Here is a 14303-nt window from a genome sequence, read left to right as displayed (position 1 = left end):
AAAAAATAATGGCTGAAATCTTCCTGAATTTGGAGAAGAAAACAGAAATTCAGGAGGCACAGAAATCAACCCAAGTTGTCCATTCCATGATACATATTAATTAAATGGCAAAAGGTACTGATAAAGAGAGAAATATAAGAGCATCAAGAGAAAAGAAAACTCCATAAGACTATTAGCATGTTTTTTAGCAGAAACTTCATAGGCCAGCAGGGAGTGGCATGGTATATTCAAAGTGCTGAAGTGAAAAAATCTGCAGCTAAGAATATTCTATCTAGTAAGGCTTTCATTCAGAATCGAAGGAGAGATACAGAATTTCTCAGACAAACAAAAGTTAAAGGAATTCATCACTACTAAATCAGACCAGAAGAAATGTTAAAGGGGACTTTTTGAGTAAAAAGGAAGAAAATAAGTAATACTAAGAAAAGTAGGAAGCACAAAATCAGCAAACATAAATATATCTATAAAAATCAGTCAAGGGATTCACAAAATAAAAGGATGTAACATACGACACCATATGCCTAAAACATGGGAGTGGGGGAGAGGAGTAAAGAATAGGCTCAAACGTAAGCACCTATCAACATGATACAGACTACAATATGCAGAAGATCTTATATACAAACCTAATGGTAACCATAAATCAAAACCAGTAATAGATACGCAAAAAATAAGAAATAAACTCAAGTGTACCACTAAACAAAGTCAACTTATTGTGAGAGAAGAGAGCAAGGGAAGAAAGGAACAGAGAAGAACTACAAAAACAGCCATGAAACAAGTAATAAAATGGCAATAAATACATATCTTTCAAAAATTACTTTGAATGTAAATGGACTACTTGCTCTCATGAAAAGACAGTAATGGAATAGTTTAAAAACAAGACCCATTTATATGCTGCCTACAAGAGACCCATTTTAGTCCTAAAAACACATGCAGATTGAAAATAAAGGGATGAAGAAGTGTTTATCATGCAAATGGGTGTGAAAAGTAAACTGGGGTAGTAATATTTATGTCAGACAAAATAAACTTTAAAACAAAGACTGTAACAAGAGACAAAGAAGAACACTGTATAATCATAAAGGGGGCTATCCAACAAGAAGATATAACCATTATAAATACTTATGCACCTAATATGTGAGCACCCAAATACATAAAACAGTTAATAACAAACATAAAGGAACTGATAGTAATACAATAACAGTAAGGGACTTTAACCTCCCACTTACACCAATGGACAGATTACCAAACAGAAAATCAACAAGGAAATAGTGGCTTTGAATGACACATTGGACCAGATGGATTTAACAAATATATTCAGAATATTTCATCCTAAAACAGCAGAATAGACCTTCTTTTCAAGGTCTATTGACCTTGGGGCATTCTCCAGAGTATAGATCACATATTAGGCCACAAAACAAGTCTCAACAAATTCAAAAAGATCAAAGTCATACCATGCATTTTTTTCTGACAACAACACTGTGAAACTAGACATCAACCACAAGAAAAAATCTGGAAAGTGCACAAATAACATGGAGGTTGAAAAAATGCTATTAAACAATGAATGGGTCAACCATGAAATCAAAGAGGAAATAAAAAAGTAAAAACAAAGGAAAATGAAAACACAATGGTCCAACATCTTTGGGATGCAGCAAAAGCTATTCTAAGAGGGAAATTTATAGCAACACAGTCCTATCTCAAGAAGCAAGAAAAATCTCAAAAAAAAACAAAACAAACAAACAAAAAAAACAACAAACCAGACTAACCTTACACCTAAAGGAGCTAGAACAAGAAGAATAAACAAAACCCTACAACAGGAGAAGGAAGGAAATAATAAAGATTAGAGTTGAAATAAACAAAATAGAAACTAAAAAAAAAAGAACAGACCAAGAAAAAGGAATAAAAGGCATTTCAAGTTGGTAAAGAAGTAATACTTTCACTTTTGCAGATGACATGAAAATATATGTAGAAAACCCAGAAGACTCCAACAAAAAACTACTAGAACTGATAAATGAATTCAATAATGTCACAGGATACAAAATTAATGTACAGAAATCTGTTGCATTTATATACTCTAACAGTGAAGCAGCAGAAAAAGAAATTAAGAAAACAATCCCATTTACAATTGCACTAAAAATAATAAAATATCTAGGAATAAACTTAACCAAGCAGGTGAAAGACGTGTACTCTAAAACTATAAAATATTGATGAAAGAAATTGAAGAAATTGACACAAATGGAAAGTATTCCATGCTCATGGACTGAAAGAAAAAATATTGTTAAAATGTCCATACTACCCAAAGCAATCTACAGATTTAATACAATTCCTATCAAAAAATACCAATAGTGTTTTTTCACAGAAACTAGAACAAATAATCCTAAAATTTGTATGCAACCCAAAAGACCCCAAAAAAGCAATCTTGCAGAAGAAAAACAAAAATTGAGGCATCACATTCCAGATTTCAAGTTGTACTGCAAAGCTGTAGTAATGAAAACAGTATGATATTGTCATAAAAATAGACACATAGATCAATAGAACAGAATAGAGACCAGAAATAAACCTGCAATTATATAGTTAATTAATTTTCAACAAAGGAGGCAAGAATATACAATGGGAAAAGATCTCTTTAACAAATGGTACTGGGAAAACTAGACAGCTACATAGAAAAGGATGAAACTGGACCACTTTCTCACAACATACACAAAAATAAACTGAAAATGGATTAAGGACCTAACCATGAGACCTGAAACCATAAAAATCCTAGAAGAGAGCACAGGCAGTAATTTCTCTGACATTGGCCATAACATCTTTCTAGATATATCTCCTGAGCCAAGGAAAACAAAAGCAAAAGTAAACTACTCAGACTACATCTAAGTAAAAGACTTCTGCAGAGCAAAGGAAATAATCAACAAAACTAAAAGGCAGCCTACTGAATGGGAGAAGATATTTGCAAATGACATATCCAATAAAGAGTTAGTATCCCTGATACAACTCAACACCCCAAAACCAAATAATCCAATTAAATTGGCAGAAAACATGAACAGCTATTTCTCCAAAGAATACATACATATGGCCAACAGACAGGTGAAAAGTTGCTCAACATCACTCATCATCAGGGAAATGCAAATCAAAACTATAATGCGAATCATCTCATACCTGTCAAATGGCTATTATCAAAAACACAAGAAACAAGTGTTGGCGAGGATGTGAGGGGAAAAAAACCCTTTGTGCAAAGGATGTGGGAATACAAACAGGTGCAGCCAATGTGGAAAACACTATGGAAGTTCCTCAAAAAATAAAAAATAGAACTACCTACTATCCAGTAATTGCACTACTGGATATTTACCCAAAGAATACAAAAACACTAATTTGAAAGGACTTATGCAGCCCTCTGTTTATTTCAGCATTTTTTACAAGTTTTTACAATTATGGAAGCAACCCAGGTGTCCATCAGTAGACGATTGGGTAAAGAAGAGGTTGTATATATACACAAGGGAATGTTATTCAGTCATAAAAAAGAATGAAATCTTGCCATTTGCAAGGACATAGATAGAGTTAGATGCTAAGCAAAATAAGTCAGAGAAAGACAAATACCATATGATTTCACTCATATGTGAAACAATGCTCATATGATTTCACTCATATGTGAAAACACATGAACAAAGGTTAAGAGAGAGAGAGAGATCAAGAAACAGACTCTTAAATATAGAGAATAAACTGATAGTTACCAGAGGAGAGGTGAGTGGGGGATGGGTGAAATAGGTGATGGAGATTAAGGAGTGCACTTGTCATGATGAGCTCCAGGTGATGTATGGAATTGTTTAATCATGATATTGTACAGATGAAACTAATATAACACTGTATGTTAACTGAATTAAAATAAATTTAAAAAGTATAATAAAATAAAATTTAATTTAATTTAAAGAGTAAACCAATTTATTCAACTAACAGTGTATGAAAGTGCCAGAGTATCCATTTTTATAAACATTAAAGACTTTAATGAATGTATGTTTTCTCTTAGATTTTTTTATTGCTTTGTTTTTTGCATTTCAACCCTTAAATTTATTTGAAATTTACTTTGGTATCATATGTGAGGAAGATGCTTAACTTTGTTTTTATTGAAATAGCTATCCAGTTATCCCAGCATCAATTACTAAGTAATCTACATTGAGCAGTCTTACCCCAGACATGGTATTTATAACACAATATTTATATTCCTGTCAGTTACCATGGTTGACCAAATCACAGTTATCAAGAGCAGGGTCTCATAGAAAACAGGGAATTTCTTGGGAGAACATGGCATAGAAATAAAAATTACAATAAATATATATTCTAGGAAACAGAATCTAATTTTAAACCAAATCAGTTTGGGTTGGTAAAGTATCACCGTTTAACAATATAGGAAGTTGTTCCATAACACATACTGAGTGCCAGGCATTATTCTAATAATTTTTCATGTATTAAATGCCTCATAATAGGCCTATGAGGTAGGCATGGTAGTTATCCCTGTTTTATAGCTGATGAAAATTAAGACGCACAGAGGTTATGTAATGGAAATACACTGATCCATTTTGGGACTCTCTGTTTAATTTTATTAATCTTTCAGGCTCTATAGCTCAGTTGTCATTTCCAAAGCTCTAAAATAAACTTAATACCTGGTAGGGTTAGTTTCCTCTCATAACTCTTCTTCAAAAATTCCTAACTAATCTTATATGCATGTTCTTCTAGGTAGATTTTTAAAATAATTTTTAAATGTTTATTTATTTATTTTGAGAGAGAGAGAGCACACCCACTCAGGCACAGAATCAGGGGAGGGGCAGAGAGAGAGGGAGAGAGAATCTCAAGCAGGCGCCACACTGTCAGGGCAGAGCCCTATATGGGGCTGGATCTCACCAACCGTGAGATTATGACCTGAGCAAAGTTGGACACTTAACCAACTGAGCCACCCAGGCACCCTTAAATAATTTTTTTCAAGTCACAAAAAATCCATTAGAATTATTATGAGATTGGATTAAATGATTATGCCAATTTCCACTAAATTAATCCATTGACACAATGGAACTTCCTGTCCAGGTATTATTTTTTCCCTTTGATTAGGTCTTTCTTTATTTCCCTCAGTAGAATTTATAGTTTTGTCACATAAGCCCTGCACAATCCTTATTAAGATTGTTCCTAAGTATTTATATACATTTTTTATTCTCTGGCTTATTTCTCATTAGACTGTTTAATTACTTAATGTTAATAGAGAAAAATTATTTTTTTAGTATTTATAGTTTATCTGACCTCTACTGATGCTTTTATTAGTTTGTGTGTTCTTCTCATTTCCTAGACAATCATATACTCTGTAGATAATTTTATCTTTCCAATAATTATATGTTGTTATTTCTATTTTGCGTTATATTGGTTAGAGCTTCAAGAACAATTAAAGTGCTTTTATAAATGGCATGTGCTTCAACCATATTATCCCCAAAGCCTTCATATACTCAAGAAGGCAAATTCAACTGTTAGTTAAATATTTAACGCGTGACTACTTTTGCTGGTTTATGTTATCTCCAAGGTATAACACCTGTATTATTATATATTGATCATTACGTTTCTGCACCTTCATTAGGTGTGATCATTTTATGTACATGGTATAAAACTTGTAATGTAAATTTCATATTCCGAATAATCATAGCACTTCTAATGTTTGCATCCTTGTTTTCATGGTAAATTATTAACTGAACTTAAATGTATCTGATGTCAAATGCTGGCTCATAAACATAATTTTCATATATAATGTTTCTATGGAAAATAACAGTCTGCTTTTTGACCATCCACTTTATTTTGGTTTCCAAGATCATATTCCAAGCAAAAAGCAGGAGCTATGCATATAAAGTTAGCTCTAGATATTAAAAGGCTTCTATAAACTGTTGGATTTGCAGAGTATGTTGGTATTGGAATAGTGAACTAGGGGCCAAGTTGAAGGATCTTACAAGTAGGAGAGTCACAAATATTTCAAACCATGAAGGCCAAACACAATAATATAGCTAACAAAGAAACTCTCCCAGGACCTATAATGACCATTGTATACATTAAATGTGAACTCAAAAGAGAGTTTACCAAACTGTTCAGACAGTGGTTAGGCAGTTTCTGCAGGTTGCTTAATCAAGGCCATGCAGAGTAAATGGTGTACAAATTGACACTTCCTGATCCCTGGTTTTGTGAGGGTGATTCCTCACCCCCAAATCCTGGAACATATTTTAATTTAATAATCAAATTCTATTAAGGTGGCTTCAACTTAACTCCTTTGTTCTTCGCCTTGAGCAATTAGTGTCCCATGTGGCACCCCAAATCCATCCCAAAACCCTCACCTCTCCTTTTGTGCTCTTTTGTGACAGAAACACAAGCAGCTCCTGGTGCAGGAGGTGGAGCTGGAAGCTGGTTTGGAGGGCAGTGTTCCAGGTCAGCTGGAGTTGGCAATCCCCTGCCCAGGCAAAGTGAGTTCTGCCGTGGATCCCGATGGACCTCTGAGCTGTGGGCTGTATCATATCTCTGAAGCACTGATGGACATACACTCTTTGGTTGCCCTCAGCTCTCCCAGACACAAAATAGCAAATAGTATTTATCTCCTAAGAAGGTAGAGAGGATGGCTGCCTATAGCTATGAAGTAAGAGATGCAAGAAAAGCCCCTCTAAATGCCTAAGACTGGCCAATCTCCATGTTGACCTGTTTTCAGTTGTTACTTATACTCTCCACATACAAGGGGTTTACAGCAACTTTAGCAGTGAATTTTGGCCAAAGGGACTATGGTCAAGGGGATCAAAGTTCCTTATTTTATTTCTCTGGTAACCAAGAACGTGTTTCATTCTATGAACACAGCCATTTACCCTTGGAAAGTGATTCGTTAATGGCAAATGGTCGATGTGCCAAGATCTGTGAAAAGTCTGAAATTATTTCATGGATGCTGGAAGAAGGCACCTGACTTCTAGGCCAGAGACAAAGGACTTTACCATTCAGAGCACAGAAGGCAGCATGAACTTCAGGCGCATGTCAGTTTCCCTGCTCCCCAGCCCTGCAGAGCATCCTGGAGGGATGCTGAACATGCAGATTTGCATTACAGCTGAGAATTCCAAGTTTAACGAACGCTATCTTTTATAACAGGCTGCAAGCAAACCTGTCCAAGTTTTGTCTCCAAGGAGAAATTTTCTTTATTATATCGGGCAGTAAACAAATCTGCCCCCCACTCTGTAGGGAGACAGTATCTTATTCTTCTAATACCGTTCACTACACAAAAATCCTTGAAAAGATAATCCACAATAATCATTATGTTATATACCTAAAACTAATACCACGTGATAGGTCAGCTATACCACAATTTGAAGGAAGGAAGGAAGGAAGGAAGGAAGGAAGGAAGGAAGGAAGGAAGGAAAGAAAGAAAGAAAGAAATGAAAGAAGACACATAAATACAAATCCTTTGGGGGAAAAAAAAGATAATCCAGAACAAAGACAATCAGTGCCTCTACATGCAAAATGTGAAGAAATGTTAGAGACCTGTCTTAGTCTATTCAAGCTACTATAACAAAAATACCATACTGGTTGGCTTAAACAACAAACATTTATTTCTCATAGTTCTGGAGGCTGGGAAGTTTAAGATCAAGGTGCCAGCAGATTCAGTGTCTGGTAAAGGCCCACTTCCTGGTTCACTGATGGCCATCTTTTCACTGCATTCTTATATGGTGGAAGGGGTGAGGGAGGTCTCTGGGGTCTCATGTATAATTTACTAATTCCATTCATAATGGCTCCATCCTCCTGAATAATCACCTCCTAAAAGCCCACCTCCGAATATCATTACATTAGGAATTAAGGTTTCAACATGAATTTGGGCGAGGGTGGCACAAGGCTTCAGGCTATAGCAAAACCTAGGAAGAATTGTCTCTGCATGCAACTCTATTTGTCAAGCCTTCAGAGAAAATACAAGGAACCTTGATCTTTTATAATGGGCTGAGTCTATCTATATACTCACCGCTGATATCTTATCTCACATTGAATGGTATAAGGAAAAGGAGTATTTTCTCTCTCTTCATAAGAGAGTTTTCAAAAGAGAACCATAGTTTGATATGGGAGGGAATAAGGTACATGATGCCAGCAATGTACTGTTCTCCTTTTTGCCATTCTCCATCTCAGGGCCTTGCAGCATTATAAGCCCAGCTGTTAACCACATGCAATCACTTGAGCCACAAAGAGTGTGAGAATAAAAATATTAGCATTATTTCCATGGCACTGGAGTCACATGGTTATTATAGAAATAACCAACTTCAGCATATTACAATATTTATTTTGTTCTTGAATGCTGTAACACCCTAGGGGGGAAATTATCTTTATTTGAAAAGGGTTTAAAATGAAAGTAACCATTATATATATATATATATATATATATATATATATATATATATATATATATGAATGAATATAAAATGAAAGTAACCATTATATATATATATATATATATATGGTGAAAAATGAATTTGTTGAAATCATGTGGAAGGGAAGAAAGAATCAATTAAAAACAGAAATCTAAAAACAAAGAGAGAGAGAACCACAGTATGGTGATCATACTATGAAAATGGGTATCAGGGATCCACATAAAAAATGTTTCTAGGGGAGCCTGGGTGGCTCAGGTCATGACTTCATGGTCTGTGAGTTGGAGCCCCGCGTCGCCTCTGTGCTGACAGCTCAGAGCCTGGAACCTGCTTCAGATTCTGTGTCTCCCTCTCTCTCTGCCCCTCCCCTGCTTGCACTCTGTCTCTCTCTGTGTGTCTCTCTCAAAAGTAAATAAACATTAAGAAAAAAATGTTTCTAAAGTTCAAGATATAGTATGTCATCAGCTAATTCCACTTCTGACTGAGGAAATACAGTTCTGAACAATTGTCTTCAATTTTTAACAATTTTGAATTATTATTTGCCTTTGTGATGAAATGGAAATAATAATCAGACTGGGAAGTCAGGGCACATTATTGGACGTCTTCCCAGAATGACTTGGGGCCTTAGTTTCCTCATCAATAAAATGAAAGACCACACAAGCTGTGTCAAGTTTTCCTGCTCTCAAATGCTAGTGTACTTGTCAGAGAAGGGAATTTATTTTAAGTTTATTTATTTATTTTGAGAGAGAGGAGGCGGGGCAGAGAGAGAGAGGAAGAGAGAAAATCCCAAGCAGGCTCTGTGCTGACAAACCATGAATTCATGACCTGAGCCAAAATCAAGGGCCGGATGCTCAACTGACTGAGCCACCCAGGCACCCCTCAGAGAAAGGAATTTAATTCATTTTAATATATTCCCGTTATTAATTGCTGCATACTCATATGCCTAAATGAACTATGCACGCCTGAAAAAATATCATGAAGAAAATCACAACCTAAGTTGGTAAAATCCAGATAAGGTGAATGAATTCACACGAATTCTTAGAGCTTATGTACTTCCTTATGTACTTCCCATTTAATGCTGCATGTGCATGTCTTTTTTTGTCAGTATACCTTTAGAGGACTCTCCACCCTGTCCCCAGAACAAAACTCGTCCCTTGAGAATCCAATGATTAAGAAAACACAGAACACAAAAGAACCAGTATGAATTCCATAATGCTTTTAAAATTAAAACCTATTTCATTTGTTGCATATATTTTAAAAATAGTAAATAATTCACATTATTAATGTGAACACAGTATGTGAGGTGTATATGATCTCAAGGAATCACTGCAGTAACCATTGCTTTTTTCTTTTCACCAACCCCACCACTAAGGGTCTTCAGTGTATATGCCAGGACCTACTCCTCCACAACATGCCATCATAGACTAATTTTGAGATAAAGAGACTTCAAGAAATACTTTTATTTTACAGACTGTTAGAAATTGAGTATCAGAAAATTATCAGTAGCAAAACCAAAGGTAGAAGGCTGGTGTCTTGATTCCTTATCTCATTCCTATTCTGGAACATGACCAGTCGTCTCTGGGTAGTAAGTGCTGTTGGTGCCCTACCCAGATCCTATTTACCTGGACAATTCTTTCATCTTTCAACTGCTGTTGAGTATTAGCTCATCATTAGACCGCAGATATATCCCTGGCTTGAGAATTGCCTCCAATTGACCACAGATGTACCCCTGGCCTGAGAATTGCCTCCAATTGTCTTGCATGGAAATGTCTATCAGAGCTATGCTTCACCACCTCACACACACACACACACACACACACACACACACACACACACAGACCTATGGACACCCCACAGGCAATAATGGAATGATATAGGGGCACAAAAGACCCATCTCCCTTGTCTCCAGGCAGGACAACTCTGTGATACCAGTCATGCTCCAGAATTCAGTGGGGTCAGGTTGAGGTTAAACTTTAGCTGAACCTTTATCTTTGCCTAGCTTCTTCCCCTCCCCTATCCTGCTTCCCTTACTTCCCTACAAGCTTCTTCTGAGAGTACTCTGTCAGGTGATTCATTAATCACCTACACAAAATACCCATTTCAGGCTCTGCTTCTAGAGAACATGGCCTAAGACACTCTTCTTCAACTTTTCCAGAAATAGAGCTGACAACCCTGCAAAGCATGCCATTCTGTTTTGGGACAGTTCTGATCATTAGAAAGTTTTTTGATTATGATTATGATTCTGGTGATTATCTTATCACATCTGCCTCCATAATTTCCACCAATGAATCTATAGAGGATGAGTCTCATTCCTGTTCCACATGACAAGTCCTCATATTTGAAAGGGGAAAAAACACTATGTTCTGCTCAAATCCTGTTTTCTAGGCTGTGAGAAAAAAAGAGTCATTTATTTTTTTTTTTAATCACCAAATGATATTTTAACTCAGGGTAATGTCTCTCTGACAACAAAATCACATGAATCAGAATAATGGAAAATCTACCAGAAGAAAATCTGAAGAAGGCTATGTTCATATCCACTGGTTGGTGGGGTTGGAAGGAGTTTGGAGAGACCAACCCAGTACAAGAATGAGGAGAAGATCAAATCTCAGGAAACAAACCAAATCAGATATAAACCACTTCAAATCAGACACTGCGTGAGACTGCAGAGATCCCATGGAAGAGAAACCTTCTCAAGAGGACATCTCATAGAAGTAGGTCAGGAAGAAAGTCTAGGACTCAAATGTGTATATGTCAATGCACACAGCACATATATATTTAAGATTTTTAGATAAGGAAAGGTGAATTCTGTCTCAGAGTAAATCTCAAGATTTATTGATGAGATGCCTGCCTGAAATACAACAATAGAAGACCATAGTATGTCTTGTTCAAAGGGAAAATGTTTCATTGAAAGGATAGTATAGGAAAACAGTATCGAGAATGTATATTGGGATACCTGGGTAGCTCAGTCAGTTGAGCATCTGACTCCTGACTTTGGTCATGGTCCCAGGGTCGTGAGATTGAGCACCGCATCAGGCTCCATACTGAGCACGGAGCCTGCTTAAGACTCTGTCCTCCTCTCCTGCTCATTCTCTCTCACACACAAAAAAGAGAATGTGTACAGTTTTCCTATCCTATCCTTTCAATGAAACATTTCCTTTTGAACAAGACATACTATATTATTGCTATACTCTAGACATGCATCTCATAAAAGAAAAGAATGCATACATTCCTATGAAAAAGTATACTTGAAGCTTTTCCTTGAACTGGGAAGAGAAATCACTAGGTGGCTTCTCAGAGTCTTCTGAACCCAAGATTCAATAAAGGTTAAATGGTGTGAAAGGGATTCCTGAGAATCATTGAGTCTTAAAGCTACAGGAAAACTTGAAGCCATCAACATTTGAGTTTAAAAAGTTGTAGTCTAAAGCCTAATTCACCTACTTTAATTCTATTAGAAACATATGAAACCTTTGGAGCACTTCCCTTCTTTTCTTTGATTTATTCTTAGAGTGTTTTCTTGGAGGTAGAGCAGGCATCAACATCCCTGTTTTATTGACCAGAAAATGGAAGTGATTCCAAAGCGAACGCAAGGCCAGGCAGGATGGAAAGTCCATTCCTGCAGGCATCTGATAATCTTTCTATAACATCACTGTTTATCGCAATGGATCTTGCCAAGATTTTCTAAAATCAAATAAACAAAACAAAAATTAATTTGGTTCTCTTTAAAGCATATATATATATATGATATAAGATATATATGATATAAAACAGATATATATATGATATATAATATATATATATATATATATGATCTGTATAAGAAACACATTCAAGAAAAAAACTGATAGAGAGTTACAACTCCAAAAAGACTAGAAGTCAATATTTATTTAAGGCTTTCAGTTATTCAATACCATCTTGTCAGACATTTAATCATGTGACTTGGATCTCCATCCACATGGTTCTGTGCAAATTCATTAGCAGCAAGTAAATAAGAGCTGTGTTTAAATGTGATTTTGAAAAGGCAGTCTTGGCAAGCCAGACCAGCACCAAAATTCCAGGACTGCCTTTGCAAAAGAGCTCTGTACTGGAAATCCAGGATCATATTGTAGCCTGGCTCTGCCACTGAGACATGGGACCTTGGGCAAATCAAGTAAACACCTTGAACCTCAACTTCTTGGTTGCTAAAATTAAAAAGGTTTTCAACTAACTGATCTCTAATGGTTCTTCCAACTTGCAACACCTCTAAGTCATTGCCTGTCAGGAACCTTGACTTACTTGTGATGGCCCTTCCCTCTTCCACAGCCCATGGCCTGGTTTAGTTTATAATCCTCTTGATTTGTGGTGTTTTATAGCCAGGTCACATCAGCAGGAACTTCACATGTATGTTTAGCCTGATTTCAGCAACATTTTTAATCTAATAAGCTTAACCAAGCAATTATTTTTTGATTAGCACAATTTGGGATAAAATTTTTAAAAAGAATATAACTTTATAACTTTTTGACTATACTACTATTTTAGTTTAGCATTATGCTCCTTCTTCCCTCCTCCCCCCTTCACCCATATTCAGCAATGTTAAAATATGCTGTCACACTCATGGGGATTTAATGCCAGGTTTCATATTCTGGCACCCATAAATAGCCACGGTTCCAATCTGAGAAATACATAGATGTATCTCAAGTCTATCTACTGGTTCTTGGCCGGTAGCTTCTCAAATATCTCTATTTCCTCCAACCCTTGACACTCACTACCAAGTAATGGGTAGGTTTCTAGTGAGATTAACTGCTGGTTAATGATATGTTGTGTGCTTGGCTGAAATAAAATAACCTAGATGAAAATAAAGCCCCTTACCATTCTCCACCCCATCCCCTGGTTGCTCCACCACCTGGCTCAGTGGGCCTGAGCTGACAGCCCTCACTGGCCTCTTACCGAGGACCCAGCTGAGTCTCAGCTCCTCACTCTCCTGGGGGCTCCCATGTCCCCCAGTAGTTTCCTGATGATGTCTCTGACACCCAGGCCACCGTAGTGGCTGGAGCTGTTCTCACTGCACTGACCTAACTCCCCCAAAGACCCCACGCACCCATTGTCCACAGTCCCTCTGGGAGCAGAGTGGGTCCCTGATCCACTGGGAGCTGTTGACAAAAAACAAAAACAAAAACAAAAAAAAACAACCAGTATTGTTTTACAAAAAAAAAATCTCTGTAATTAAATACATGTTACTAACCTTGAACTTTTAGTTTCTTAAAAGAAAAACAAACCAAAAATAGAGAAAGTATATTCATTTCATTCATTACATCCAGTTCTCCACCAACAAGAATATTCAAGTTTTACTACCCAATTGGATGCTCAAATTAGGACATCTTTCCATGGAAAATTTTCATAATGTCATGACCTAGTATAGTTATTTTTTTTTCACATTTTGATTTGCTACCATAAACACAAATAAAAATTAAGTAGCCAGAAATTTTATCACCTCATAATAATTTAAGTAGCCAATGACTGTATAACTTGCTTATTTTTATATCTGATATAAGGCTTTTTAAGTATGTAGTAATCTATCATTGTGGTTTTTTGGGGGTGGATTTAATAAGTCTCAGTGACAAATTTTTGGCAGGGAGGGACTTCAGATGGGAGGGAAGCCCAAGAATGCTTACTTTGCTGCCTTTCTTTATTCACTGTAAATATTTCAGTTAAAAGAAAGTCGTATAAGAGCAGGTGGTTGGATCTTTCAGTTTCAAAGAAGAAAGCAGTTTTGCTTTTATCACCCATCCTATCAGTGGCTATCTAACCTTGCTTTCTGATGTTGTGCAGGGAAGGGATAGTTTTAGATACCAAGTTCTTACACATGCTCACTGTTTTCATCCTTTGATCCCTCACCTCTCTGCTGCCTTGTGATATCAATACACCTCAAAGCCT

The 14303-nt window shown here is 36.4% G+C and overlaps 1 long non-coding RNA gene across 2 annotated transcripts in view; it reads right to left on the bottom strand.

Moving 5' to 3' along the window:
- Positions 1–14303, bottom strand: part of LOC115508780 — a 291964-nt gene that overhangs the window by 73048 nt on the left and 204613 nt on the right. The window lies entirely within an intron of this gene.

The sequence above is a fragment of the Lynx canadensis genome, chromosome A2 (genome assembly GCF_007474595.2).
Source record: "Lynx canadensis isolate LIC74 chromosome A2, mLynCan4.pri.v2, whole genome shotgun sequence".
NCBI classification, from domain to species: Eukaryota; Metazoa; Chordata; class Mammalia; order Carnivora; family Felidae; genus Lynx; species Lynx canadensis.
The sequence above is the reverse complement of the archived record's forward strand: the minus strand, read 5'-3'. Positions and strand labels throughout refer to the sequence as shown.